Source organism: Neopelma chrysocephalum, unplaced genomic scaffold (assembly GCF_003984885.1).
Source record: "Neopelma chrysocephalum unplaced genomic scaffold, ASM398488v2 Primary Assembly neopelma1_22, whole genome shotgun sequence".
Taxonomy (NCBI): Eukaryota; Metazoa; Chordata; class Aves; order Passeriformes; family Pipridae; genus Neopelma; species Neopelma chrysocephalum.
In genome coordinates, this window is record NW_020897689.1 from 25,412,127 (window position 1) to 25,418,856 (window position 6,730).

Below are 6,730 nucleotides of genomic sequence, written 5' to 3' on the forward strand. Positions count from 1 at the left end.
TAAGATTTATCTAAATGCAAAAATGGGATTTAGCTTTGAACAGGGATATTTGAGCACCAGAAATATGCCAGTTTAAAAGCAGTGAAGGCAAGCTATGTTTACCATTTATGCAAGTGTTTGTTTTGATACTTCAATAATTAAATATCTAGGAGAAATAGATGTATTGATTTCTGAAACAGTATAATTTATTTATGAGAGAGAAGATCTCTTTCTCTTCAGACTCTGAGGTCATTTTCAGGCATTCTACTTCAAAAAGAATGTCATGGAGATTTTTGACAGTATGAAATAGAGGAGCGGGACAGAAAAATGACAGTCACTTCTAGTTCTTCTATGATGTCCTCCAGTGTCTCAATACCAGGATGTCATAGAATCATAGAATATGCTGAGTTGGAAGGGACCCATCAAGATCATCAAGTCCAACTCCTGGCCCTGTGCAGGATACCCCAAAAATCCACACCATGTGCCTGAGAGTGTTGTCAAAACACCTCTTGAAGTCAGGCAAGCTTAGTGCCGTGACCACTTCCCTGGGGAGCCTGTTCCAATAGTCAACTACTCTCCAGGTGAAAAACCGTTTCTTGATATCTAAGCTAAATCTCCCCTGACTCAGCTTCATGACGTTTCCTTGAGTCCTGTTCCAAGAGTGAAGTAATTGGTACTTGCCCCTCTCCTTCCCCTGTTGAGGATGTTGAAGACCACAGGGAGGTCTCTCCTCCATTTCCTCTTCTTCAGGCTGAACAAACCAAGTGACCTCAGCCACTCCTTATAAGGTTTCCCCTCCAGACCCTTCACCATCCTCACGGCCCTCCTTTGGACACTCTTTAATAGCTTAATGTAATTCTTATCTTGTAGTACCCAAAGCTGCATGCAGCACTCTAGGTGAGGCTGTGCTAGTGCAGAGAAGAGCAGGACAATCACCTCCTTTGACCTGCTGGCAATGCTGTGCCTGATCCACCCCAGGACACTGTTGGCCCTCCTGGCTGCCATGGTACACTACTGACTTATATTCAACTTGTCATCGACTAGGACCCCCAGGTCCCTTTCTGCAGCATTGTTCTTAAGCCCAGTCTGTACGTACATCAAGGATTGCCCCATTTGCAGGTGCAGAATCCAGCACTTTCCCTTGTTGAAATTCATCTGGTTGGTGATTGCCCATCCCTCTAATTTGTCAATCCCTCTAATTTGCCATCTTCCACAGGCATCCAGGTAGAACCTTGTTTTTCTCATTTGCTGGATCAGCCATTTGGGAGTGAAGGGCCTGCTGATTTCAGGTGGGTGTTGAAAGATTTAAACAAAAATAATATATTTTTTTCCTCTCTGCTATACATTTCTGAAAGTCATGTGCTTTGTCTTCTGACTCTTTGCTCACATTAGAAAGGTTGGTCAGCATCATATCCTGTCCATTTTAGCAGGATTAATATGCTTCTCTGATAGCATATGTCCATTTTGGTATGCATATTTATAGATGTAGAGGGCAGACTGAGGAAATAGTTGCCCAGGCTAAAGGGTTTGCCATTCAAGATTTGACAACAGATCTAAATATATATTTATTTTGGACAGATTAGATTAGACTCAGCCTATGGCTGGTCTCTGTTTTAACATTTATCTCCATGGTGAGAAGAATGGTTACTTTTGAGTGGTAGCATTATGAATAAATGACTGCCTTTCCCTCAGGAGTGAAGATTAGTGTCACAAGAAATCAGCCATCATGTATGTTATATGCCGAATGTGTACTCTCTCAGCTCCCACTGCTTGGATGGGATTGAAACTTTCCTGACAGTTTGAGAGAATGAAGAGTGCTTGGGCATTGTGGCAATCAGACTGCTCTGAAAATGGTTAAACTTTTAATCAGTTGTGAGCTCTTATGTCACCAGAAGAATAACAATATATGTAAATAAAATTGCAAAAATAGCACAAAGAAATCTTTCTCTCCCTTGCTATGTATATATATGCATACGTGCATGTACATACACATATTTCTTAAGCAGACAAAAATGAGAACACATTAAAGTTCTGATATTTATGTATTGGCCATAGCTAAACTTAGACACAACATCTAATTTACACTGACGTCTTTCTTTAACAAGTTTTGTAAGAGGAATGATTTAAGTTCAAGGAAGTGCACTGAGTCATCTGCACGGTGGGCCAGTGGCTGAGCTAAGTTTAGAATCAAGGGGAAGTTTGGATCTTCTGGCTCCAAGTTTCTCCCTTTACACCTCTGCTTTTCTCAAACATTCTCACTGCTTTAAAAAAAAGAGATGTTTTTGGTGCAATTTCTATTCTTTCCTTACTTGATTTTTTAATGTATCCTTGGTTCTTTGGTCTTCTATAGTAAATCAGAGAGTTAAGTTCAATGAGCTATTCAAGTTTTTAAAATCAGGTTAGCTGATGAGCTTGCAAATAGTACCTTGTGACATCTCTGTTTCAGGAGTGCTAAGATTAAAAAGCATAAATGAAAAACATGTGGTCTGGTCAAGTGATTCCAATGATACCTGAGCGAAGCCATATTACCCAGTTGCAAGGAAAAACATCAGATGAAGCCGAGCAAGGCCAATCCAGGACAGCCCACCCAGTACAACCTCTGTTGCTACTTGTTTGATATAAAACTACACATAGTCATTCTCTTCAGCCGTCTTTCCTCCCAAGACTTTCTGTGGGTCAATGAGTTTCCTACCAGACCAAGGGTGTCATGCAGTTTATGGCACATTGTGCCCTGTGAGGAATCCAGCTCATTCCTCCACTGAGAGACACCTCTGAAAACACACTCATGGCCAGAACAAGGGAAGACCAGTGCACTTTCTCCATAAATGAGCTGCAGCCAGGCTGCTTCCAGCAGGTTATGAGCCTGTCTCCTCTGTGGCAGATGTGGGATGCAGTTCTTGTGCAATGTGGGTTAGAGCTTCATGTGCTCTTCTACAGTCTTCGGGCACCTTTCCCCAGCACAGCCCAACAGATATTACAAGGCACAACCTATCTCTGATACAAATCAAATGGTTAATCTGCTGTCGTACAACTTCTATAAATTTTATTTACTTTTTTTTTTCCTGGCTCAACAAATATACACAAACTAAGGAAGACTGGCCAGACTCTAAGACTATGCATGTTTAATAATTTCTGGTGTCTCTAGCTGATTTGGTGCATTGCTGTGTTTTGCATCCGAAAAGAGTCATGATATAGCTAAGAGGTGATTAAGCCCAGGACTTTGTGTAGCATACTGTATGCAGGCAAGTGGAACATTTATACTGAAAGAAAGCGGTTTTCTGATTGCATTTCACTTTGCTATAATAAAATGTAGTTAATTTTTATAAGAGTTTCATTTTATTCCAGTTATACTGTAATGACAGCCTTATTACACCACTGTTTATGCTTTTTTAAGCTTAGTCATTGTTTAATCTTATGAACAGAGAGTCAACTTCATGCCTGGTATTTGCTGCAGCTCACACTACTGAGCCCTAACACTATGGCATGGGGATGTAAAATCAGTTAGATAAACTGGTCATGATAAGAATCGTACCAGGGGTACTCCATACTGTTGTTACTTCCCTGTAGAGCTGGTCATTCAAAAAAACCCCAAGAAATTAGAATCTAATTGAATCTGTTGAAATCTATTAATTATCAATTATCAGTACCCAACAGGAGTGCAACTGCATTTGCACTGTATTCAGCTTTATTTTACTGATAATGATAGTGTCAGTGTTAATGGGGCCATAAAGAGAAGGAAAATGCCACTCAATGTGAGTGAGCTTCATCACAATCTGACCCTGTCTCATTAAAAAAGACTTTTTCAGCATGTGTAGACTTTTCATATTCCAGATCAGTGGTTCCTAAAGGGTGGGCTTCAGAGTCAGAAAATCACAATACTCCCTTGTAACTTCACAGTAAGCAGCTGTCACTCTGCTAAGATAAATGCCACCTTTTATGAGCTGCAGTTACTGTTCACTTTTCTCCACTCTCCTTATATCGCTGCTTTGACCTAGTGTGAGTCATTCCCTGCATGGGAAAACGTTTCTTCCTGTGGGCATACATTATGACTGGGGTTGTGTACTGATAAAAGAGGGATAATGCGTCCTCTGACTCCTCAGTGAAACGCTTCAGCCTGGAATTAGGATGTACACACAGTGAAGACAAAAACCAGCAGGAGTTTATTAGACTCCCCTTCTAAAAGTAGGTGACAGGTCTTTTTAAATAGTAATGAACACCTCGCCTGTGCACCTGCATGGGGACCGGGCAGGCACAAGCTGGGAGTATGAGGCAAGAGCAGAGGGTGTCCAAAGGTTCTGCTGCATCTATGTGCAGAGACCTTGAGAAGGCACCAAAGAGGAAGAACTTTGTTTCTCCACTTCATTCCTCCTTTGTTCTCCTACTTTGAATTGTGAGAAATAAGGACTGACTGCTTTTCTGCTCAGTTGTAGTGGCAAGACCTTAAAAGCATTCCTATGGACCAGGCCAAGGGCTATCCCAGCAGCTCGTTTCTGATGGTCATCAACAGTTTAAGAAATGTCTTCAAATTTGGGCATGTGAAAGGACCATCTCTGCCAAAATGAGCATCTGGACACCAGTAAATCAAGTGCTTGGTACCCATAAGCTACCTTTATATGAGTGTTTGACAGACTTGGACATCCATTTATTTAGTGTCTCCGTTTTAAAGTCCATTTTTATTTTAAACTTTATTTTAGCAATTAATATCCCATTTTAATTGTGTACTATATGCTCTTGTGATTTGATAAATTAGATTGTTACATGCATAACAACCCTCTGAAGACACCTCTGAGTATCTATAGTCAAAGTATCATTTGTTGTATATTCCTTGGCAGGATATATGTGAGCTGTTGGAGATTATGCAAAAGTCGCAACTCATTAAAAACCACAAATCTTATCTGAATTATTATTTTCTGTTCATTCTTCCTGTGTTGTTTACAATTTAGGGCTTTTCAAAATTTTTTGCTATGACTTATAAGCTATTTCACTTTGTGTTTATACCCAGTACAGCTTTTTATGTATCAGGAGCATTCTGCCTTGTTTCTCTAACAATGCCTTTAGAACAAGCACCATAAGAAAGCACTGTATGATAGCTTTGTTATGCTTTCCATATAGCTCCAAAGCCTGAGTTTGAAATCTAGGAGTAAATTTTTGCAACTAAAACACAAATAAATCCAGCAGTGCTTCAGTATCCTTTTGTAATACAAAGCCACATATTTGAATACCAGCTTCAGCTGTTTTTACATCTTGTATAACCACTTGTAGTGATTACACTGAAACATTAAAGAAATCACGTAATTTTTCACCCATTCTGAGACTTTCACCAGCTTGGTCAAAAACTAGATTTATTTTTGTTTTGAAATGTTCTTTTTTTCACATATATATATGCACACCCAATTGTACAGAGACTATAGCATGACCACCTAGGCAAAAAGAGGTACCACTAAAATACCTGGCAAGATTCAGAATATCCGAAGAGTGTCATATTCCTTTGAAGCTCACAGAGAGGTGCTGCTGGTGCTTGCTGCATTTCATGGCTGAAACCCTTTCAAGTACAGAATTCCCTCTGGCTTTCAGTGACTTTCCGCATGCAGAGAAATCAGCTCAGGCTCACTGCTGTAGGAATACGAAAGGGGCAGGCTGGTGCCCTTCTCTGACCACTTGAAATTTAGATACTCTGCATCACAGTGAAAGACATAAGCCAGCAAGAGTCTGTTAGACTCTGGCTGCCCTAATCAGAAAAAAAATCTGGTGAGCTGAAGATGTCCAGATGGGTTTATAAAGATAAAAATAACAGACTGTGTCCTTCCCCCCATGACAAGAAATAATTCCATGTTGGTAATGCTTCCGCAATATACCACCTCTGCTACCACCAGAGCATATTCCACAGAAAAGAGTCTCTCATGATCATGAGCAAAGGCAAGCGGGACTTCAGCAGGAGCTCTGCATGTACCTCAGAAAGGGAAGTAGTGCTGCAGAATAAGAAGACACCTCCAGGAAAGAGGACTCGACTCAATCAGCAAGATTCATTGGTGCCAGCACACAGACAACATGGTCAGGGAAAACTTCAGGTAATGGTTTGCATTGGCAAGGAGCTGTGCTGCAGCACTGGGGTCTGTTCTGATATCAAATTGTCTTGTGTTAACAGATCCATCACTTTGTTGAGTACCTTATACCAACCACATGGGAAAAGCCAAGCTGACCACACAGTGGATGTAATTCTATAATGAGTGTTTCATCTTGGGTGGAAAAGAGGGTGGATCAATAAAAAGTGACATATACACCAAGGGTATTTTGGCTGCTGGGGTTTTATGTTTCCAAGCCAGCATAAAATCATCAGATTGTTTTTTAAGGAGCATTTTCTCAAGAGTTTTAGCAGTGAAAAGAGAGAATTAGGAGTTTGAGTCCTGCTAGATGTAACTGTAGTCATGACTGTGAGCTCCAAACCAGATCCCTTTCCCCAGGGCTCCCAGTTACTTGCACTCCTCCATCAGCCTTGCAGCAGCCAGGCCCTCTGCTCTCCTCGGTCTGCACATGAAACAGTCTGTGAAGGAAATCTGTTCTTCCAGTAAAACTGTTCAACATACCTTTTCACAAACCCTTGGTTTTGCACACCTTAACATTCATGGTCAGTAGAAGAGAGGGGGGAGCTCAGTGGGGCTTCACTCTCATTCTGCTGCCTGGAGGAAGCTGGAAGCCACTTGCAAATGCAGTGGATGAGCACTTGCAGACAGTGCTTTAATCCTGACATTGA

The 6,730-nt window shown here is 41.0% G+C and overlaps 1 long non-coding RNA gene across 1 annotated transcript; it reads left to right on the forward strand.

The window, feature by feature from the left end:
- Positions 1–350: 350 nt before the first annotated feature.
- Positions 351–3,258, forward strand: LOC113978571. Its single transcript, XR_003537653.1, has 3 exons — positions 351–560; positions 1,196–1,268; positions 2,426–3,258. It is a non-coding gene; the product is annotated as an uncharacterized LOC113978571 (long non-coding RNA).
- Positions 3,259–6,730: the final 3,472 nt, after the last annotated feature.